We start from the raw sequence: 23112 nt of genomic DNA, 5'->3' as shown, positions 1-23112 counted from the left end.
GTTCTTCATACAGAAGGGGGCTGGTAGTAACCAAAAGATCAACCTAGGATCAGTGTTATTAAGTGCATTTCTGAAGCATCTGATAGAAGGAATGCAAACCAAGGTAACAAGTTGCACTACTCATATTAAACAATAAGATTAGTCAATAGCATGGAAGCCTTTGTCCTCTCAACTACCCAGGCAACTGAACAAATATCAGAAAAAGAAAAAAAAAATCATCATGGGCATCGAAACTAAGTGGAAAGAAAAGAAAATATATATATACACATACACATTTACATGCCACTATATACCAATGATTACTGAATTAACTTACATTCTAAACATCAAAAAAGTCCCTGAGACAAAAGATGACATACCCCTGTGCTTAGCTCAATAATTGTTTCAGAGTAGACAAATATTTATAATAGAGTTTCTAAATTTTTAAGCTGTAATATGAAAAAGAGTTTGACTACAGCAATTATAATGTAATTCTGGAATGTCAGGATACATTTCAGATACATGTGCCCACTAGATAAGGGCATGAATTATGAGCACACTTAGAAATAAACAATCAAATAGTTCACTGATTTATAACTTAACATGGGGCTGTAAAAGACCACTGAAAATGAGAAACATAGGAGAATGTGTAACATTTATGAAAAATGACCTACTAGACAGTTCAAGTAGAAAAGAGGTTAAAGCAAATGGTAGCTGGGGTTATGGAAATAAGGGTATTAGATACACAGGAAATCACAATTAAGATTAAGAAAACCTCAGCTATTGAAAGTTATGGAAATACATCTTCAAAACCAAAACAGTTGGTTTTTGTCCACAGGGATGGTTTATGTTAGGGGAAAAGCGATTTCAAGTCTATGCCCATTTAAAGTTAAGGAATATGAAAACTACTTGCAAATAGTTTTAAACAGTCCACATAAGCCCTTTCTACAATGTGACCCACACTCTTACATCCACTTTCACATCTTCTGCAATTGGACTACTGCTCCTCACAGGACATGACCCATGCCTTAGGAAAAAAATCCAGATCTATTCCACAGTTTTTATTGCTGCAACAGAAACAAAACTGCAAACTGGGATTGCATGGGAACCAGAGTATGGAAACTAGAGAAGTAGATGGGGCCCTGCAATGCAGGCAGCTTACCTGGGATCAGCTGCTGCAGCTTGGAACTTCTGCTACTGCAAGAAGGTCTGAGTAGAAGACATATAAATTAGTTTTAAAAGAAAACAAACAAAACAAGAAAAGCACAAGTATCCATTTCAGAAAAATCATACGCGATCATCAGGAAGTGAAAACTATACATATTCTACACTAAGAGTCTCAACCTAACATTGAACCAAAGCTAAAATGTGTTTTGCAAGAGAAACTATGATCATATGGGAAGAAAACAAAAAATAAAAAAATAAAAAAATCCCAAACACTGTGTCTTGCGGAGCAATTGAAAAAGAAAGCGTGCAAGTCTTTGGGGGAAAAAGTGAATCAAAATTTCATTTGTATTAATTGTATAATTATAATGAAAATAATTGTAAATCATAATTACAAACTATGAAAAATTACATGTAAGTTATATTCTAATTTTCAAATATATACTTTGAAAGAAACTTAAGCTGATCAGGAAAGGATAAGTTTCAGAAAATGATCAGTTTTCAGTTTCTACTCCTCATTGCCTATCGATGTACATTACACTATCCTTTTTGTTAGAAATCATGATCATCAAAATGCCAAAATGAACAGCATCAGCTGCACATCATGGTGCATCATGAAAAGCTTGCTGTAGATAGCATATCTGTCTCATATATGGTTTGATTTCTGGTTTTCATTCCCTCGATACCCATAAAATACTGCAAGTGTTCACATATGAACTATATTTTCACTGACTTGGAATAGTTACTGAATTCAGTAATCAAGAATTCCTATTTTGATAGGCCTGATGTGAAATATTTAAGCTTCAATTTTTCTTGACTTAGACATGTAATTTACACTTCACAAACTTCTCCTCCTATGTTTTTTTTTTTGTTTGTTTGTTTCAGAATTCCCTATTTAAATAAAATGAGAAATTCCCACCTACAATTACTTGAGAAATCTCAGTTGGCAAAATCCCATCTTGAAGTAGAGCCTTATTGCACATGCTGAAAGTGTCAATACAGAAAGAAGTGAACTTGTCATTTATAGTATGTGTTGTGCAATTGGAAAGTCTAAAGTTAGATAACACATTTTAGAGATGCATCCCTACAGTTTGGAAAGTTTCTTCAAACAGAGAGGCACTTCTGATGTGTGTGTAAAGCACAATGTTGGGGCAAAGCGTCTACACATCTAATTATTTTTTTCTTGTATAAAAGTGTTCAGTCTCCATAGCCACTCAACCTAGTGCTGTGATTAGCACAAGAAAGAGAGGTTCTCAATTATAGGAGTACTTCCTTGTAGGTATAGTCATAAATAATTCAAACTAAACTATAGTACACAGTGATTAAATGAACAAAGTACATGCTGTAATACGGTGCACTTGGTTTTCAGTCCTTTCCTCGTATAGCTGTATTCAAATTCCAGCCATTCACAAGAGCACTCACCCTTTGTGAAAGCCAGCACAGATTTGCTGCATTTGGGCACAGAGAAGCAACCAAAGGAAAGCCAGGACCACTTCTCATGTTACGCTACTGAACAAACAGATGTGTTTGTAAATATTATCTCAATTGCAGAAGATTATAAAGATACATTTTTGAAAGTAGCCTCAAAATAATTTCCTAGCTCAGAATTATGAGTAGGAGGAAAAGAAGGTGAAACTCCTTGCTCTCATTCCTATCCTTTTTGAATTTGGGATTCTTTCATCACAAAAACATTACCAATTCTGCAGATTGCTGTGGGCAGGTAGAAAAAATGGTCCCCACATTGCCACATTTCTGATTTCTGCCAGCTTTACAAAGCCACCTAAAATGTTATGCCCTAAAGTTTTCTCCCTTCACAGGTTAAAACAGAGGCTGCTCTTAGTGGACAGACAGAAGCAACCACCTCTCCTCAGGATGAAGTCCAAACTTTTCAGTGCTAGAAGGTTGTAAGGTAAAAGGTTTGGGCAATGGGTTATGCCTGGCAGACACTGTGCCTTCAAAAAATACAGTTATTAATGTTGATGGACAGATGCTTACATCAGAAAGCCTTGGAAAAGTACAGTTATTAATATTGATGGACAGAAGTTCACATCAGCTCTCCACTAGTTTGACTTTTAATATAAAATACTTGAGCAGCTCACAGTTAAACAGAGGATACCAAAGGCACCACAGTAAACACATTGCTCTGAAACTTATCACAAGAGATGTCATCCCCACCTACACATAAAAGGTATGCGCCTGAACACATACAGTATCATAAAACACTCACTTCAGCTGTGTTAATCTTCTAGATTAAGGCATTGATCCAGCAAAGGTTTCATATGCTTTTTCCATTGTCTAAGTAATCCCACTGTTCCCAGCAAAATAACTCATGGCACATAAAGCTGTTCTAATGCATAAGATTTACAAAGATTGTAGTTTAAATTACAAGTGACTGGTAGAATAGACTGACTGCTTTTAAAAGACAAACATACCTCTATAATCCAAACGGCCAAACGAGTCCGAAACACAAACTGACCTCAGCATCCTATTTAAAGCTATAAGTCACAAAGGGCTTTTGAGTTTGCCTTCTTTATCACCTCATAAACTCAGTTTCTACACTATTTTGCCAGGGCAGGGAAATTCCTAAAACACTAGATTCAAAATAGCTACTTCTATTTATGCAGTCCATAATCCCTGCAGCTCTTTATAAATCCTCTGCTGGTGGAGGATATGTGATGATTATTAACCGAGGGAAAAGTGGGAACAACCTTTAGGCTCCTGTGAGTTCTGCAGGTCTTTGGTCAAACTGCCCATACTGCAACTGGATCTCTTGGGGCTGGCTGGGGTTGTTTTGTGTTTCGTTCCCCACCTCCTAATCTTCTGTTGCTTGAGAAAGCCTAGAAGAGGAGGCAGCCTGCAGCATGGAGCAAGTATGCTAATGCCATATCAAACTAACTGCCATGCCAACGGCAATCAAACACACGCCTGCTCACACACTTCTGCCAAATAATCACTTAAGCAAACATCAACTACAGAGATTAGCAACAGCATCTGACAACATGCAAATCAGGCAAGAAACATGGGCTGAAGGGACAGCTTAGCAAAGTGAGGATTTAATAAGTGAAATGTGATAAAGTTCCTGAGTCAAAACTCACAGGGTGTTTGGAAGATTCCTGAAAATCCAGTCTGTTGGTCTTGGAGAGAGAGCTAGTAGATTGGTTTCTTTTCACCGCTTGGTCCCTACTGCATATCAGCTGCACCTAAGCAGGCTTCTAATAAAAGAAAGTGACTCTCATGCAGACAAAAACATCTTTGTGACCTCAGGGAACGCAGCAATCCGAACAACCAACCAGGCAGTCGGTCAGGTGGCAGAAGCTACTGGGAAGCAATCAGAGCATCTCAGGGGACTTTCATCAGCACCAGAAGGAAAGCTAAGCCTCTGCAATAGAGGGCTGGGTTTTCAGAAGAAAACTAAGGGCAAATCACCCATGGAATACAGAAAAAAGAAGTTCAAACTATTTCCATTTGGGAGCATGGGGAAGAAAGGCTACTTTCAAGTAATTTTTATTTTTCAAACTACAGAAACAAAGTACTGTCCTACCAGAATTAAGACAAAGTATCAGAAAAATAACTTTATTGGTCTTTAATTTACTAATACATACACCACTCCAAAGACACTCTCAATGAAAGTAATAAGATTCTGCCACAAGAAATGTGAGAACAGTCACAACCATTTGCCAGCATTATAATGCATTTGGGTCTTATTTTTAAGATTTTATTACCCAAACAAAGGGATGGGCACTCTTTCTAAATCTTAAGCTGAATTCTATAATCCATCTTCTGACAAAGCTCTTGCTGAAGCATCAACTTTCCCTGAATAATGGTTGGAGAATGTGTCCCCATATTAGTATTCATCTCCATTTAGCAGGAAGAACATGATTTACTGGGCTGGAAAACATCTCAGTACGGAAGCAGATGAAGTTCAGTTGTCTCAAAGAAGACTATGAGGTGTAGTGCCTTAGCACTGAAGGGACAGCACTGTATTAGAGGTGCCATCTTTCTCACATACTATGTCTAAGTTCTTTCCTGTATCACTTTCGAAGGCAATAGACAATGCTACCTTTCCTTTACTATCTAATGAAGTGCCTAGAGGAGTATCATAGAGATATTAGTATACTAGTTTAGGTATTTTGAGCAAATAGCACTCTTCCCATTGTTGTTTGCAGGCTACAAGCAAGAAAGAAGAAAAAAAAAATCCTACTTTTTTTTTTTAATTAAAAAAGATTTTGATATGGAACTACTTACATGCTGTGTCAAGCATTTTTCAGATAATTCTGTCACAGAGGCAAAGATGGTCCAGACTGTGGGCCTTCTGTTGCTGACTATAGAAGGGCATATATATTTGTGTTACACTGTTAGGGCTCTCTGGCACTTTGAGATACATGATGTGTGAAAGCTATAGCTAAATAAATGAAAATATTAAAAAAATAAAAATAAATAAGAAATAGATCTGTTGCACTAGTGATCCAGCTGAAACAAGGATCCTTAAATGCAATAGTTTGAACATCTTTAGTTGGCCATGAAACTTATCCCACTGTTCCCAGGATTCCAAGAAACAAAACCCAAGAACAAAGCAGGTTTTGTGCCTGATATTCCATGGAACTGAATTTGAGAAGCCAGTTCATTCACGGCCATTGTTTGCAATCAGACAGGGGCATTCTGACTTCCACAGGTATCATTAATTGCTTGTGTCAACACGCCGGGATTTCCTCACATCTTAGAACACACCTGTTGAGAACAGCTATCTATTTTTTACCTTTATAACCCTAAGGGACAACCTAAGGCAACAGACTAATGCAGGTAGCAAGTCAGATGGTAAAGACAACAGTAAAGTGGTCTATCTTTCTTAATGGGCTTGGAAAAATCAGGATCAGTTTGCTCTCAAGCCTCAGAAATAAGCTTCCTCAACCTTATAGCCTGCATGCCTCGTGTTGTGCCTGTCTCCACCACCAGCTGGACTGGCCCCACCAATACCTGAGAGCATCATCCCAAGCATGTAGCAGGAGGCTTGCTGAAGGAAAGAAGATCACGCACAGCCTATTTTCCCTTCCAGTTGTTCCATCTGGTTTTACTCCTGCTGCTGGGAGGAGAACTTGTTCAGATAGTGAGCTGCTCCAAAAATATTTGGAGACAGTAAAAATTCAGTTTCATGTACATTAGCTAGCTGCAGACCAGTGCCAAAACAGGAATTTGGACTGTGGTATTAGAGAATTTCTCTTCTTTCTCTTCCCTCCCCACAGACATCTAATGATGGTATCATCTACAACTAAACAAGGGATGCTCTACAAGATCCAAGCTACATGGGAACTGTACAGAAACTAAATGAGGAAGGGCAATTTTTATAACACTCTCATGAAACATTCAGTGAGCTCTGAAATAGTGCTGGCAGGCCTCACAGGAGCAAGGACCAGTTTAAAATTGAACTTGAGTTTACTAAACAATCATGAACCGGAGCCTCAAGCACTATTTATTTTCAGAAGCTATTTTTATCAGAAAATCCCCACCTCCTGTAATGCTCTTTTGTTCTGCCTCTGCCCTTCTGTTGCACCTGCCATTGAATGGCACTCACCAAGCACTGTGCTCTTTGGGACCAAATTAACATTTTAATACATTTTTTCTTAACATAAGGAAACCTCAGCATAAGGTTATACACACTGAAACCAGAATGTGCTATTCAGGGAAAGCAAGAGGCTTTCTGGGAAGAAGAGGGGGTGGAAGGGTAGCATCACCTGATTGCATCAGTAATACATATAGCTCTTTTCCACATTCACATTCCCTCTTCTCATCTCCCATGAAACTGCCTACAGCTGTGTTCTCTCAACCTGTGGTCTGAAAGACATTAAAAAGCAGATTGTGAGAGGACTACACTTTTTAAGAAGTCACTCCCACATATGTAAGCAAGAAAGGAAATTAGAAAAGTGTCTTAGAAAAATGCCCCCTTCCCCCTCAACATTCAACTGTTCATATTCAGTTCTAAACAGCAGTCATCATGGTGCCGCCACAGGAGGTAGTGCCAAATCTGTTCAATAGTTCAGTGATTCCATTCTTTGGAATAACATAAGGTGAGACACATTGGTCTAGTTTGATAAAATCCTACAAATTCTTTCTACCTTGATAAAGTAAGTCACTGCTGGGAACTTAAAGTGAACTACTTTAATACTTCTATGTCAAATATCACCTGCAACAGGGCATTTCATGCCTTGGAGGTCCTTACTCTTTTACTAGTGAAAAGACTGTTGGAGCCTGAAGACAGTCTGAAAAGTATTAATGAACTTGCAACCACAGATTCAGCTCTTCTGGCAACTTGGAGCAAATGAAATTTTAAGCAGCAAATTCCATACTAACTGCCAACTCTTATTTCATGGACTGGATCAAGTTCATGTTAAAGACATTGGGATTAAAGAGTTTCTCCAGCTCATGACCATCTCGGTTTGATACAAGATCAAAGGTTTGCAAAGCATATCTAAATAATAATAATAATAGTAATAAAAATAAAAAAAAAAACTGCTTGTCTCCATTTAGTGTGTAATACTGCTAGCACAAATAACATTATTTGAGGTGTCCATCCCTGGGAAGTTAATGACACATGGAAGATATACCTGTTCTCAACTTGCTTGGTTGCTGCTGTATCAATTCACAGACATATTCCTCATGCAATTATAATGCTCCGTGGGTTTTTGTAGTAAAATGCAAACTTCCACATTACAGAAGACATTGATCACTCCTTTAATTTCATTTTTCCACAGTGTTTCTGCTGAAGAAAGCTGATGTGAAACAACAGACTCTGAAGAAAGAAAGAAATCTTTCCCTCAAATCTCCTCAAATGCACATTGAATATTTGACAATGCCCACTTCTCTGTTTTCCTCCACAGGGCTCCATCAGAGAGAACCCTCTCTGCATTCAGAGCAGCACAATGGATGATGATTTCCAAAGCATTAACTTGGAGCCATTGAGACTTGGATGTTTTCAAAATGCATCTATTGTGCACAAAGGATTCTAGACTACCCCAGCTACTCTAGAAGAGTCTTTTTTGCCTTTCTCAAAACATCCATCCCTTGAGCCATCCCTGGAGTGCATTGTTGGGGCTGATTCCTTAGTGCAGCGAGTTCCATCAGTCAAAGCTCAACAGATACAAATAATATCAGGATATGGATATAAATTAGTGAGACAGACCCTAAATAGTTTTGACAGGTTTACTAAGTATATATAGCGACACAGAATGCTATTCCTGCTGTCAGACATCAATATGTAGACAGAAGATTGGGGACACCATGGAAACTCAGTGACATAAGAGTGGTATTGATTGGACAGAAAATGAGGCTGCAATTTAAGCTTAAGGCTGCCAGAGATGCCAAGAATGGAGAATGACCTCCAGCAGTGAATTTTCAGCATAAGCTCCCTGTGAACAAACCAGTCCAAGAAGGATAAATCAGGGACAAGCTCACCAGAGATATGGGTCGACCGAATGCAGGCTACCCTAAGCAGACAAGAATCACTGTGTGCGCGCGTTACAGTGACCTAGTTCATTCAAAGACAGCATTTTGAATAGTTTATTATAAAGAAGCTCGAAACAAAGAGACTTCCTCAATTAAAGTCCTGAAATGAATCCTCTAAATGAAAATGCTTTTGATACACTGACCAGCAAGAGGTTGTAAATATCGAAGCAAAGCTTATATTGTTAAAGACCAGTTCCCACAGAACACAGCACTGCTGGAGTATAGGTTATGAGGAGGTCTAAACAGAGTGCTAAATTTCATGAGCAACACCCATTACATCCCTAATGCCTCAGTGCTCCACTGGTACACTTGATAATCCTATCTTCCCTGCTGCAAAACACAATAAAATAGAGTATGAGTAGGAGTGCATTTTCAGAACTCCTGAAGAAAAAAACAAAAACAAAAAACTATTTTTAAATTATTATCTGAGGACTCAGGACTATCTTTTCCTAGTATGAGCGAGAAGAAACAGAGGACATGATGGAGAAGTACCTTGCTGAAGCCATGACTGCTGGAAGGCAGCTACAGAACAACGTTCACACCAGCAAGAGAAGGATGAATCTACACAAAACATCCATCAGTACAAGACCTTCCTTAGTGCCTGTATGGGTATACAGGAATACGGTAGTGGGATCACATGTTCTGTATTACTTTAGTAAAACCAACCTTCTGCTAGCAAGGATGTATCAGCTACAGACTGTATCTCAAATAACTGGTGATAGACATCTGGATAATTGCAAAAAGTCTGCTTTTGTTAGGCCACTTCTGTGCTATAAACAAAGACTTACCCGTTTGTAAAAGAAAGATTTGTTGCTGGCTTCTCTTTTTTTTTTTTTTCCACCTAAGAGCTTGCTCTGTAGCATGCTAAAGTCAGTAAGTTTCTGTCCTTCAATTTCATCCAAAGTTTTGTAAATAATATGTCATCAAAGTGTTTAGCTTAGACTGAAGACAGGGGTATATGAAACCTTGCCATTTCCTTTCTCTTTAGGGAAAGTTACTAAATTGCACAGCACAGTTTGTTTGCTTTTTTTTTTTCCTGTTCTTTTTTTTTTAGTTCTCTCTCCCCCCCCGCCTCATTTTGTCCTCTCCAATGAAATACCCTATCCATTCACTTCCAAATTTTTATTACTATAACAAATTAATATTTGTTGTCACAGATATGCAGGTTCCTTTATCCCTTCAGACCATTTCTCTTGATCAAAAGTTCAGACCTCGTTATTTTTAAAAGCTCTTTTTTCTTTGCAGGGAAGAAATAGAAATACATAGAAAAAATATATAAACGCTTTGCTTTGTAGATCAGCTCAAGTCCACTGTCTGGAAAATGTTAAGGACAAGTATTTCTTCATAGTGACTTTTCTCATACCCTTCCCTTCTCTCTCTGTTCCTTCTCTCCACCTCCCTAATACAACCAGAGTTACACAGTTAGTCTTTTCCTTGGCCAAAACATTCAACTTTGCTAGAAGCATAGAACAATCATGGCCAAAGGGGGGACGAAAGAAAGCATAGAGTTCAAGAGTTGATGAGCCACAGGTAAAGAGTTCTTCCACTGTACTACAAACCATTTAGAGCAAGTAGGATCTAATTAAAGCACCCACCGCTATCCATAGTGGCAGGGTTATCTCACAGAGAAGGATTTAACACGTTGCAAACATTTCCACAATGCTTCTAAGAACCAACTAGTCTAGGACTGACATCCTATAATGTGGCTTCAGACCTTCACTGAGCTAATGCACAGCAGACATTGGCTACCAAAGCGGATCACTTGTAGTGTGGAAGAGAGGTGTGTAACGGCCAACTGGAGCATGTAAAAGGAGCAGAGGAGCTCCCAAAGAATTGATTTTTCCCTTTTCAAAGTTTGCCTTTTCCCTATGCAAAGCTCTACTTTTAAAAGGGAGAGGATGAAGGAGGGCAAGGAGTTAGAAGCATCAGCGTTGGAGACCATAACACATTTGCAGAATAACCTGGATGCTTAATGGGAGAAAACTGTATTTTCACCATTGTTAACCCAGATTTTCTCCCAACCCATCCTTCCAGAGGAAATGCAAGACATAAACTGACAAGAGCAGTTTTAAGTAAATCAGCACTTGCTAGAATCTGTTGTTTCACCAACATAAAAGTACAGATAAGAAAGCGAAGTCCCAAGGAAAAAAGTATATATATAATATATAAATATATGTATAATATATAAATGTATGTATTGGTTAATGTGCTCAGTCTGAAGGTACGATTTAACCTCAGTTATCGGGAGTCTCAGCCGGGACACTCCTGGCATAGGGCACCTGGGACCTGCAGGAGTTTCGCCACCCTGGGGTCCCGCTGCCCTCTTGTCCTCCCAAAGCGGATCAGCCCGAGGACTCTGCCTTCCCTTCCCCGCCGTGCCACGTCCCCCACCACCATCAGCACCACCACCAGCACCCCTCTTCCTCTCCCCCTGCCGCGGTTCTTGCCGCTCCCCGACACGCCGAGCCACCCGCACCCCGAGTGGGGCTGCTGGTGGGCAGCCCCAGACCCGGGGCAGGTGCCTGTGGGGCCACAGGTACTCCCCACCACCAGCACCATCATCTCCAGCCGCTCTCCCCAGCACCCCCGAGGACCAGGGGGGACCCGATGCGGTGCCGGGGGAACCCCGGAGCCGGGAGGGGGTCGCGCCTCCCAGTCCCTGCTTACTTACTTGGGGCGGCGAGAGGCTCTTCTCCCGCAGCTGAGAGGGGCGCGCCGCAGGTGTCCCCGGTGCGGAGCTGCTGCTGCTGCTGGTGGTGCTACTGGTGGTGCTGGTGCCGCAGCGCGTCCCTTCGCTTCCCCACGGACGGGCTCGCCTTCTTCTTCTTCTTCTTCTTCTTCTTCTTCTTCTTCTTCTCCTCCTTCTCCTTCTCCTTCTCCTTCTCCTTCTCCTTCTCCTTCTCCTTCTCCTTCTCCTTCTCCTTCTCCTTCTCCTTCTTCTCCTCCTCCTCCTCCTCCTCCTCACGCCCCGCCGCTCTCTCCGGCCGGGGGATTTCTTCCCGAGATTTTTATACCGGAGGCAGGGAACCTGATCCTCCGCGCTTTGACTCGACAGAGCTTGGGCTGCGGCGAGCCGGCGAGAGGAGGGAGGCGAGGCGGGCGCCGGGGCAGAGCGAGTGGCCGCGCTGCCCCCTCGTGTGATGCGGCGGGGGCGCCGGCGGGAGGGTCACCCGCGGGGCAGCCTCGCCCCCGCCGCCGGGGGAGGGATGGAGGGAGGGGGCCGAGTGCGGGACGGGGCCGCTCCGCCCGAGGACGGGGCTCCCGGGGCGCCCCCCGCCGCCGGGGGGGCTGGAGGGGCGCGGGGCCCCCGGCTGAGCCGGTGTCGGGCTTTGCAGGGCGGTCCCCCCCCCTCGTCGACAACTTTTGTCGAGGTGTTTCAACGATTCTGGTTGTGGTGCTTTGCTGGAGTTATGTCAAGGCTCTTATTTAGGCTTTTCCAGCTTTTGGGTTCATTACATCCATTGAAAAAGAATGTTCCCCAAGCCACAGCTTAATTTAAAACGAAGTGGACTTGTTCCAAAGTCCAGGCAATTTCTGCCTAATTCCTGATCCCCAGAGCAAGTCTCCATCTTGATTGGAAAGTCTGAGCCCATTTACTGCTTGGGTCTCTGCTGGGTTACAGCTTGTGGCTCCTGCTCCAGGTTTGCACAGAAATCCAGTTCAGAATCTTCTCCTGTTTCCAGAGGAATGAGCTAAAAAAGTAATTTGTCTGGCACTGTACACATTGCATCATCTAACACCTACCATCTGTGACAATGGAAAGCACTGTGCGGTTAGTCCCAGCGTGGGCAATCGCACCCACCTGGAGTCTTTCTTCGTAAAGTAAACTACTCCCTTCCATCCACACCTTGGCATCTTCTTTTCATCACAGAGTTATGTGTTTAGTCCTGGCATAGCTGTTAAGGATTTGCACGACGGGCAGATTTAATGACAGTGATGTAAGTTAAAACAACAACTTTGGTTAGCAGTGTAAAGCGGTGGCTTGAGATGGAGAGAATATTCTTTCTAGCAGCCAGCTGAGTGGAAATAAGCACTCTATAGTACACTATGTCTTTGTGTTTCAGTGTGTGTGAAGTTGAATGGATCCTTGACAGCTACCTTGCACCTTCCTGAGGGCTTCTTAATGAAATCCTGGCATGCTAAGCACCACGTACATCTAGAGAAAGACGCTTCCCATCAACAAGCACCTGGTGGTGGCTGACACTTTAAGCCCTCAGTGGGTCTCTGTCCAACCACAATAGCACATTTCAGATGGTCAACCATGTCTGAGTAGCAACAAGAAAGTACGGAGAGGACAATGTCTGACCTGAAAATTCACCTTGATTAAGACCAAAGGATCGCACCAAACTGAGTCAAGAGATTTCTTCCCTTCCTTGCAGAAATCTGAGTCTTAGCTAAAGACTGAAACTTCATTTTCCACTTCTCAGCAAACAATGGAAACTTTCTGCAGAAAGCAAATGTGTTTCACAAAAATGTGTATGATCTCAGGAGCATAATTTGTCCATTGAATTTTAGAAGCATTGGCAATCTTTGACCAAACCTCCTTGCAGCTTTTCTCCATGCCTAGTTTTCCATAGCTCAGAAATTAATTTTCTGATGCTAAGTTTACATGCACTGAAATTAGTTTTGTGTGATATGGCTTGGCTCTTGACTCAAAGGCTAAACTAAAACTGCAGATGAGATTAACACAGCTGCTCAGGGAACAAATGGTTTGAAGCACCTAAGAATAAAAAAGAAAGTATCTCGGTCTTTGATCGACAAACAGTAAAGTGTCTTTTAATATTAGTATTATTTCTGTCTCAATAGCACCTTGAGGCTTAACCAAAGTTTCCAGTGCAATAAGCACTGTCCAGATGTAGAAAGATATTCTTTACCCTAAACTGCCCAGTGTTTGATGCCTTTGAAATTAATGGAGTACAACACTTGAATTTCATGACTGAACCTTTGCTATTGAGAGAGAACTTGTGAAGACAGAAGGAGGTGAGACAGTTGGTCAAGACAACAATCTTGGAAGGACCGATGTAACTTCTTTTGCCAAGAAAAAGCCATCAACTGTATGTTAATCACTGCCTCAAAGGTTCCTGTTGTGCTGGTTCCCAGTGGAAAAGAACAGGACAGCATGAAGGGATTGATAGAAGACAAGTTATGACCATTCAATTGCCACAGGGATATTTTCCTTATTGAAAGAACTGTGAAGTTGGAGGGGGTTACCTCAAGAAGTTCTCTGCTGTTTTGTCTCTCCTGACTTTTTTTTTTTCCAGCCAAGGCTTTTTCCTACATGATCTTTGAAACAACAGCCTAATCTAAGCTTCTTGTAACATACAGAAAAATCCATACAGAAAAAAAAATGTCTTTTATTATTATTTTCCTGGTCTGGATGCACAGATAACCTAGAAAGGAGAATTGCTTGCAGACTGTAAGTGTCTTTAACATCCTCAATGTTTGTTTACAGCTGCTGGTTCCAAAACAGCAAAAAACAAGTGAAGAATGGACCAGCAGCTGTGGAAATCAAACAAGCACTTTCATGTATCCACTTTGCTTCCCAAAACTATAGCCTAATGAGCTGAATTTCCTTTTAAAAAGGAAAGATGAGGGCTAGGAGTATGAGAAATTATAGAAGGACTTCTTATTCATGCCACATGTAAGTGCTCTTGTAAGCAATCCCAAAGTATTGGATCCCAAATATTTCTATCTGTAAATGTTCAAGGCAGTTTTGGGGAAAGAAGCTCACAACATGAGATGTGATTTGTGCCAAATTTAGAAAGATCCTCATAATAAATTTCCTGTTACTGAGGTTTTGTTGTTGTTTTTGTTTATTTTTTTCTTCATTTGCAAAGTAGCGAACAATTCTATCCTCTGAAACTGTTTTTTTGTTTTGTTTTGTTTTCTGTACTTTCAGTCAATTGTTTCACCAGCAACCTGAAGGAGACACTTGGATCTTGTCACCTTCTAACAGGAGTTTAGCACTTCTTTTCTAAGCTGCCCTTGAAAAATTCTGACTCCAAACCTACAAAGTCAGTAATTTTCTCCCAAGAAGTGCTTCACTGGTTTTGGTCCCACAGCTGAGTAGAAGGAGGCTGCACTTTTCAAAAAGCAAACAAAACCACTTGTGCACCAGTTAAAAGCTCAGCTTGGCCTGAGCTTGCTTTGTTTGTTTCACAAACACTGTAAGTATCAATTTCTTTCTCCAGCCCCCTCTAGCCATCAGCAACAGCAGCTCCAGGAAGATGTAATGTGATTCCAGGAAAACAAAATAGAGAACTGGAGAACAGCTTAAAGATTTTTTCACCTTTTGCTCCATTGTTGTTCCCAAGCTATTGAGCTACCAAACCCTGGCAACTGAGTGCCCCGCATCCCTATTCCTCCGCTAAGATCAGATTTCCATTAGTGATACTGAATTATTTAGTGAATGCATCAAACATGGAAATCAACCACTTCTGAGCTGTGTTCCTTCTCACTCCATCTTTCATTTCAAGTCCATACAATGGCAGGCTTATTGTCACAGGGACTATCAACCCTATAATTAGAGTGGAAAAATCCATGGAGTTCAAAAATAATAATTCATACCTCATTCTCTAGTATAGGTTCTCTAGTATATTAAAAATCAGTTTTCCCAGATATATGCAGAAGAAGGCAAACAGAGAATGTGAACCCAGAAGAGCTATGTTTTCATGCACATATGCTAAAATCTTTAGATATTTTGAAATAATAAGCCACTGTCCCAGGACTTGGTCTTATGTTTCAGTCACCAAACCATGAATACATGTTGCAACTTTACACATTTGACTGATTCTATTTTCTACAATGGGATTAAAGTTCTTGTGCTCAAAATTATTCATGTGCATATATCTGCATGTTGCAGTTTGAAACCCACAAACATAATGCAACACAGCAGGCCTTTCCAGACCCCAGCATTTAAAAGAATGCCATTCGTATGTTGGCTCCTCTCACTATTTTCTTCTTTTGTGTTGGCAATCCTGGGAATGGAAGTCCTACATATGCAGGATTTGAAATCCATTAAGTAGGTAGGTAGGTAGGTAGTTAGGTAGGTAGGTAGATAGATAGATAGATAATCATAGCTCTGGTAAAGAAATTGATGCTATGAGTAGATAGACTATCACTTTTTCTTTTTTCCCATATTTAAATGAACATGCTTATTCCAATTAGTTTTACAGTTTGGGGAGAAGTATGAAACATAACATAACAAAATGGCATTTTATTTTGAAGGGCTGAGAAAAAGCTACTTTTTTTTCTTTTTTTTTCTTTGTCACTGTATTTTGGAGTTAAAAAAAAAAAGTCTAAGCAAAATGCATAAACAAAATGTTCTTCCATTGAAATAGAACAAATAAAATTGACATTTTGATTTGATTTCTAACAAATTGAATGCAAATTTCCTTTTCAATTTATCTCAGGAAAACTTGATTTGCAAGTGTGTATTTTTTCTCAAGACACTATGTACCCACATGCCTAAGTTCTCTAGGAAAGGACTGGCTTTAGAAGTAGTGAAGGTAGTATTCATTACCCCACCGAATCAGTCCTTAATGCTTCATTATGACAGTCAGCGAGCATCGTTCATAGTACTAGAGAGCTTTCCACTGGGCACTGAACTGAGACAGTCAATTTTATTCTCAGTGACAAGCCAGTGGTAACAAGTTTCAGGCACTAACTACACATTGAACAAGTGATTTATAAATTAAAAAAATAATAATAATAATAAAAAAACCAACTACTATAATCATTTGCCTATAAGCTCAGTCATAACATGCAACTATTTTCCAGTTAAAAGTAAAACTACACTAATCAAATTTTGATATACAAAATCAGTACCATTTCATTCAATGTTTATACAATTTAAAGAAATATTTCTTAATATATTCCTTTAAAAATTAATTACTCCTTCTGTGGGGAGATACCATTAGGCACGCCCTGAATTTACAGCTCTGAGCGGAATGTTTGAACAAAGAATTCTGCTATAAAAATGTTCTCTTACCTTTTAAAATGATTTGTTTGTCAATTGGTAAAGGGTTCACCTGTGTAATTATGATTATGCTAACTTCACATTTAAAGACTTAAGTGGTTTTGAAAAGTTTTCCTTATGTGCAATCAAATGATGAGATGTTCTCCTTCAGTGCAAGTGTCGAACAGACAGCTAAGTCCTTGATTATGAAATTTAGTGAAATCACAGCAATAAAAAAGGAACACTGAGAATTTAATATTGACAACTAATTATCAAACATGCTCAGAAATACCATTATCAAGACTGGTTTATAGCTGGTATGTTTATTCTGCCGCAAATATCTTCCAAGACTATAGTGGTTCAGCCTCAGTTCACAGTTTAGCTTATTAGCTTACTATTTCAATGGATATAGCAAAAGCTTGCATATATTATCTGAGATTTTTGTCTTCAGTTTAGCTAGTAGCACTCACTGGAGTAAAGTCAAGCCTGTACAGACTGAAACTAATAGTCGTTAAGTAGCAGCAGCTCATCCATAAAGTAGGACATAATAAAAGTGGGGCCCTAAAAATGGTCGCTGCTGAGGATGATGGGGTCGCAAAGCTATTCAAGTGCCAGCTTGGTAGCTAGATGTTTTCATAAGAATAAAATAAAACTGAATTCATTTTAAGGTTAAGTAGTACCCTCTCCATGCTACCGTTTTAGAAATAATTATGGCAAAATGGGAAATTTAGGAGATATGTAATGTATAGACATAGACACACACAAAATGAGTAACCAACATAAAGGTCTATTGTCAGAAATACAGAAACTGGAAAATGAACACCATTATCCTGCGCATGTGCATACCATATTAGTTAATATAATGGCCATGATTTTCCTCCATAAGAACAAAATTAGGTACATCTGTTCTTAACTTACTGGCAAATTCTTGCTTGAGATTTGAGCCAGTTGCATGGCCCTAATAAAGCACAATACATCTTTGATGGAAACTCCTGTGGGATGCTGTTGGCTTCAACGTCAGCTTGATCTAGGTTTTCGTGGTGGTTTTACCCAGCTGGGCAGCTGAACTCCACCACAACCGGTCTCTCAATCCCCCTCCTTCTGCAATGACCTTGGTGTCTGCAGGGCTGTTTCTGTCTACATTTTCTCACTCCTCTCTCCCAGCTGCTGTTGCACAGCAGTTTTTTTCCCCGTTTCTTAAATCTGCTCTCCCAGAGGCGCAAACATCGCTTACTGGCTTGGCTCTGCCCAGCAGCAGGCCCCTTTGGGGAAGGCTGAAACTGGCCCTTATCTAACATGGGGCAGCTTCTGGACCCTTCTCAGAGAGGCCACCCCTGCAGCCCCCTAATACCAAAACATTGCCACACAAACCCAATACAGTTTTCACACTCAAGAGTTTAACAAAACATGCCATCATCATCCATAGACCTGATTGTTATATAAAAAAATGAATACATTAAAACCCTTTAGCACCCACATTAAAAAAATCACATTGACATCAAAGTATGGGGACTACTGTGGCTAAATGAAATGTGCTTTTCCCCAGAGACCTAGTTCTCAATATTATGTGATTGCATTAGACATGCATTTTTAATAGCAAAAAATGAACAAGAGAACAATGGAGAGGAAGTCCTTGTTATTCCACTCCCACTTTTAAAGGAAAAGTTTGAAAATATAAATGTTAAATGGCTGTTAAAAATTCCAAAGTTAATGAAAATGTTCAGAATGTGTGTTAAAATCTGTAACACAGACATATAGATACACATATCAAATATAAAACAAACATATGCTGTAATGTAACATAATGATATGATAAACATATAAATGTTAAAATTTGGAAGCCTTACTTTTTTCACATTTTAAATCTGAATTGTCAATATAGTGAGAAAGACCTAACAAAATAGCCATACTTACGTTCTATATTGGTTTCTTCTGGTTTTTCCTCCAGCATATTTTGCAATTCAGTGTTTCTTTCTTCATATCAGAAATTAGAAGGGGGCAGAACACAAGGAAGGTATCTTCCTGTGCAGTATAAATTCATACATCTCTCAAAAGGTCCTGATTTTAGGCTCATTTTGACAAAACTACTATAGCTCTTTCCAGTAATTATTTTGTCCATATTAGTCATTTTTGGAGTGAAACTATGGAGATTTTAAAAGGAACTGGGTCTGATCAAACATTTTTGTTCTACTTCAAGAAGTAGGAACAATCTGTGTAACTGTACAAAATCTACAGCTGTACTCATCTTTGGGTTCATTATTACTACTAAGAAATGGATATGAAGTAGGGTCTCATACTCAGTCTTCTAAGATCTATCAGGGATTTTATACCTTTTGATGGCCCTGAAATCTTTTAGTGTTATATATGCAACGTTTAAAACAAAGGAACACAATCTTAACTAAGATCTGTAGTTCCTTTTGTTCTATTTTTAGTATTAATGATAATTAATATACTACATTATTGATGAAATTATATTAATAGGCTTGTTAAACATAAGAGGATAGAGGAAGTTGTACCTCAGTAGCAATATTCTTTTTTTCTTTTTTCTTTTTTTTTTAATTTGCTTTTCAGCACTGTAAGAGATTGCATATAGTTTTACTTCAGAATAGTTTTTGCCTCCCTAAGCTATTTATTTTCCAATTACTCAGGCTAAACACTATGATATAGCAAAGCAGACCTTTCAAAACATTCAGATTGAGCTCCTTCATGCTTTCTGCATCTCTACGCTCTTCAGCATTCTTCCCTGCTCACTTTAAATATCTTGCATCCTCCTCTTTGCCTGAATGATGTGAACAAGATCCTATTAGGACGGTGTAAATAATGCATATTTAGAAATTGCACCATCATGAAGGAGTTGAAAGCAGTAACATCACAAGATTTATGATTGGAACCACTGTTAGCTGCCTGAATATAGTATAATATATAATGAAATGTTCACAATATTTAAAAAATGTTCCTGCGCCTGGTATAATTTACCTACTTACATTTGCTCCATCATTTGTTTTTAGGAAATAGAAAACATGAGACTTCAATGAGGAGCTTGTACGTGTCAATGACCCTGCAGCACTGTTGTTGCCTGAACTCTTTCTTTATTAACATATTTTAGATTTGATTAACTTTTTTGTCTGTGTTTGTGTGTGTGATATCTGTTTTGTTTCAGCTGTCTGGGGTAGGAAATGAGAAACACTTTAATTGTTGGCTTGCCTGTCTTTACTCTAGCATCTACAGGTACCATTCATTTTTCAGTTGAAATATTGTTTTGGAATGTTGTAAAATGATACTCCCCATAAGTCTCAAATTGTTCCTACAATGTTGGTCAAAATACTGAGACACCTAATTTTGAAGCATAGTCATTGGACCAGGTCACGAGTGTAATTCAATGCTCTTTATATAATGTGGTTGTTCTGATGATGAAAGAAGTGCTGGGAATTTATGAACTTGTTTAGCAAGTGTGTTTTCTGTGTTTTTTATTATTCATGAAATTGAAAAGTGAAGATGGGAGAGGTCCCTGCAAACTGATACACTACCTGATCTGGCCAGGAAAACGTCATCCTTCACGGAGACCTGGTTTATTAATAGAAATAATATTTTTTTATTCAATCCTACACAAACCCTCACAGCTGGAGTTTTCTCTGCAGCCAACACTCAGCTTCATTTTATAAGAAACACCCAGGTCATACTACAGGCAGAGTATACAGACACACATTCAAACTCTTCTCGTCATGGTGCCTATTCTCACCTCTGATTTGCCCCATTGACATAATAAGCCAGCTGCATAAGTGAGTCAGAAAAATTGCCTAACGCTTTGCTAGAAAAATTGATCTAGGAAAGGGGCTTAAGGTAAGTTTTACTGGGTTTATTGTTATTAAAGAAAAAAAAACACCATGGAAATTCATTGGAATTTACACCTTGTTGGGCTGGGGTAAGAATGTGTTCAGAATACTTCAAGATCACAGCTACTCAGACTCACTGATCATCAAGCTATCACCCAAGTGTCACAAAAATGCTATTTATTTAAACTCTCCTCTGACTACAACTTTTCAAAATTCAGATCTCACCCACTAAGATTATTGAATGGAATTTGAGAGAGGCCAGCAATACCATTTTAAAGCTCAGGTGCCTTGTTACTTGGAACAGTTGAGAACAGGAAGAGCATTGTATCTGGAGCCACTTTGGAATCCAGATCACTGTTAAGCTCAGGCTGTCTGAAAAATGAAGACAAATTAAAGAAAATGGAAAGTGATTTCCTGTTCCCTGTGTGCAGAATTACTTCACCAATATTGTGAAAACTATAATATTCATAACTGCAAAAGTTGTTAACCAAATGTCTTCCAAACTGATGAGGTTTCATTGAGATGTAGGAACATCTCATTAATACTTAAGATGTGGGACAAGACTGAATTTCTATTTTTGATGACAATTCCATTGCCAAATTTTGGAATATGACTTCTGTAATGTATTTCTTAAATTAGCATATAAAGCAGAGTAAATTAGCCATTTCTGCTCAAGATTTGTTTCTCTATAGAGCATGGTAGATTATTTTTTATTGTTTTGATTGAAACTTTGGGACTGCAGCTAAGAATGGATATATTTATTTCAAGAAGAGCTTGATAGATTGAAACATTTTTTTTAAAGGCTTAGAACAGAAATTTTACCTGAAGAATAATTAATTTTATCTAATTCTTATTAATAATGGTAGAATATTTCATCTGAAAATCTATAGATTCATCAATATTTTCATCCATATTTTGATGGTAAAACTGATGGTTAAGAAAAGATAAATCCAGCATTTATTTTCTTTAAATTAGTAAGCGAAACAGATGAGTCTAAGTTCAAGCCGCTGGATGCTAGCTTGCATGTGTGTATATGTGTAGGATACTAACTGGATTCTCCCTACCACCAGTTTCAATCCATACTTTGTGCCTGCTCTGATCCCATGACAAACAGCAGTAGCACAGCTTGCTCTTTTGTCTTGTGGTTACACCAGACCTCATCAGACTTCTTTATTTTATGGATACACAAGTAAACACTGGTGACTGAATGACTGTGGTGTCTGAGACCTGAGTAAGATTGCTGAACTATGTCTACAGTGTTAGGTGGAGTGGTGTCATGATCAGAAACCTATACCTAATACCCGTGTGGCAGAAAGGTGAAGAATGAATTACCTGCTTGTCTGGAAATTGCTCTTGCTTCTTCCAGGCAAACAAACGGCTTCTCCAAGGCCACAGTAAGGCAAGCATGAACGCAGCTGTACCCAGAGCAGATCATTTTTTAACTGTTGTGCTCGGCTCACACTGAGATAAAACCATTTTGTTGTTGTTCTTGGCAGGTACACTAGTGTTTGAACTTGTGGGGTAAGCAACTCCATCTCATTCTATGGACTAACAGAGAACACCAGACCCAGGCTAGGCTCCATAGTGCATTATGCTCCCTTTAAAAGGGAGAAGAAAACAAAACAAAACAGAAAACATTCCCCTATCTATTGTTTTAGGGTCTCAGAATCAGACTTTTGCCTTGTGTAAATGCGTATCAATGGAAAGAATGTGGAAGGCTGCAGGCTGTCCCCTCCTTCTCCTCCTAGTTTCCCACTTAAAGGCCCAATAGATTCAAGAAGAACAAATCTGTTTCCTATTTTCTGCACAATAGGGATGCAACTTTTAGCTACAGGGAAAGGAAGGGAAAAAAAAAGAAAAAAAAAAGGACACAAAACAAAGTGCATAAGTTCATGAAACAAGCCTCGGCACAAGAGAGACTGCAGCAACTAGAAAACTCAATAGGAGACATATACTGCAATAAAATTTGCCAGATGTGAGGTTAAAGAAGCGGGAGACAGGGGACTTGCAGGCCTGCTGTTTTTTCTAACAGTGGTTTCCTGGGTGCCTTTAAGTAAATGAAAGAAACTTCTCGTTAGAGGGCTGTGGTGCTTTCAGTTTCTGATATGGAAGTCCCATACATTTAGTGTTGCCTCAGATTACCAAAGTGGGGGCAATAACAGCCCATTTGTCAATTCATGTTCCCAGCTTTTCACAAGTATTCTTTTTTTTCCCCCGCCTTTTGCTTTTTGTTTTTATATAACACCAAGAAAAGCCTTGATCTAAATAAGGGTCCTAAACAACAATATGACCCCAAACACCCTGACCAAACTTTGAAGTTAACCTTGGTTTGAGTTGGACCAGATGTCCAACCCAACATAAATTATCCTGTGGTTCTATGTTGCTGCAATAGAAATTCAGTGCATTTTAATAAGCAAACAGGTTGGTCATGAAAGTCTGCACATTGTCAAACTGCAGCTTAGGGAACCAGACAGCTTGCTACAGTTCCTAAAGCCATCTTGCTGGAAATTACTCACAGTGACTCCCACATTCATCTTGGGTTCAGCAGGCTCATATATCTGTGTATGGTTGGTGAACAATAACCCACCTCTCCAATCAAATAGGAGGCGCAGTTAAGCCTATTGCTGATGTTAGATAACAAGAAACAGCAAAGACAATTCATGAAGGCAATCAGTCACCCAA

At 39.4% G+C, this 23112-nt stretch overlaps 1 protein-coding gene across 1 annotated transcript in view; it reads right to left on the bottom strand.

Moving 5' to 3' along the window:
- PTN (pleiotrophin) overlaps nucleotides 1–11393 on the bottom strand; it is a 66530-nt gene extending 55137 nt beyond the window's left edge. Inside the window, exon 1 of the mRNA XM_050709720.1 lies at nucleotides 11312–11393. The gene's annotated coding sequence lies outside the window, so the exon portion shown is untranslated. The remainder of the gene's footprint in view (nucleotides 1–11311) is intronic.
- Nucleotides 11394–23112: the final 11719 nt, after the last annotated feature.

This window comes from Cygnus atratus, chromosome 1, assembly GCF_013377495.2.
Source record: "Cygnus atratus isolate AKBS03 ecotype Queensland, Australia chromosome 1, CAtr_DNAZoo_HiC_assembly, whole genome shotgun sequence".
In the NCBI taxonomy this organism is placed as follows: domain Eukaryota; kingdom Metazoa; phylum Chordata; class Aves; order Anseriformes; family Anatidae; genus Cygnus; species Cygnus atratus.
Note: the sequence above shows the minus strand (reverse complement) of the source record. Positions and strands in the feature narration are given on the sequence as shown.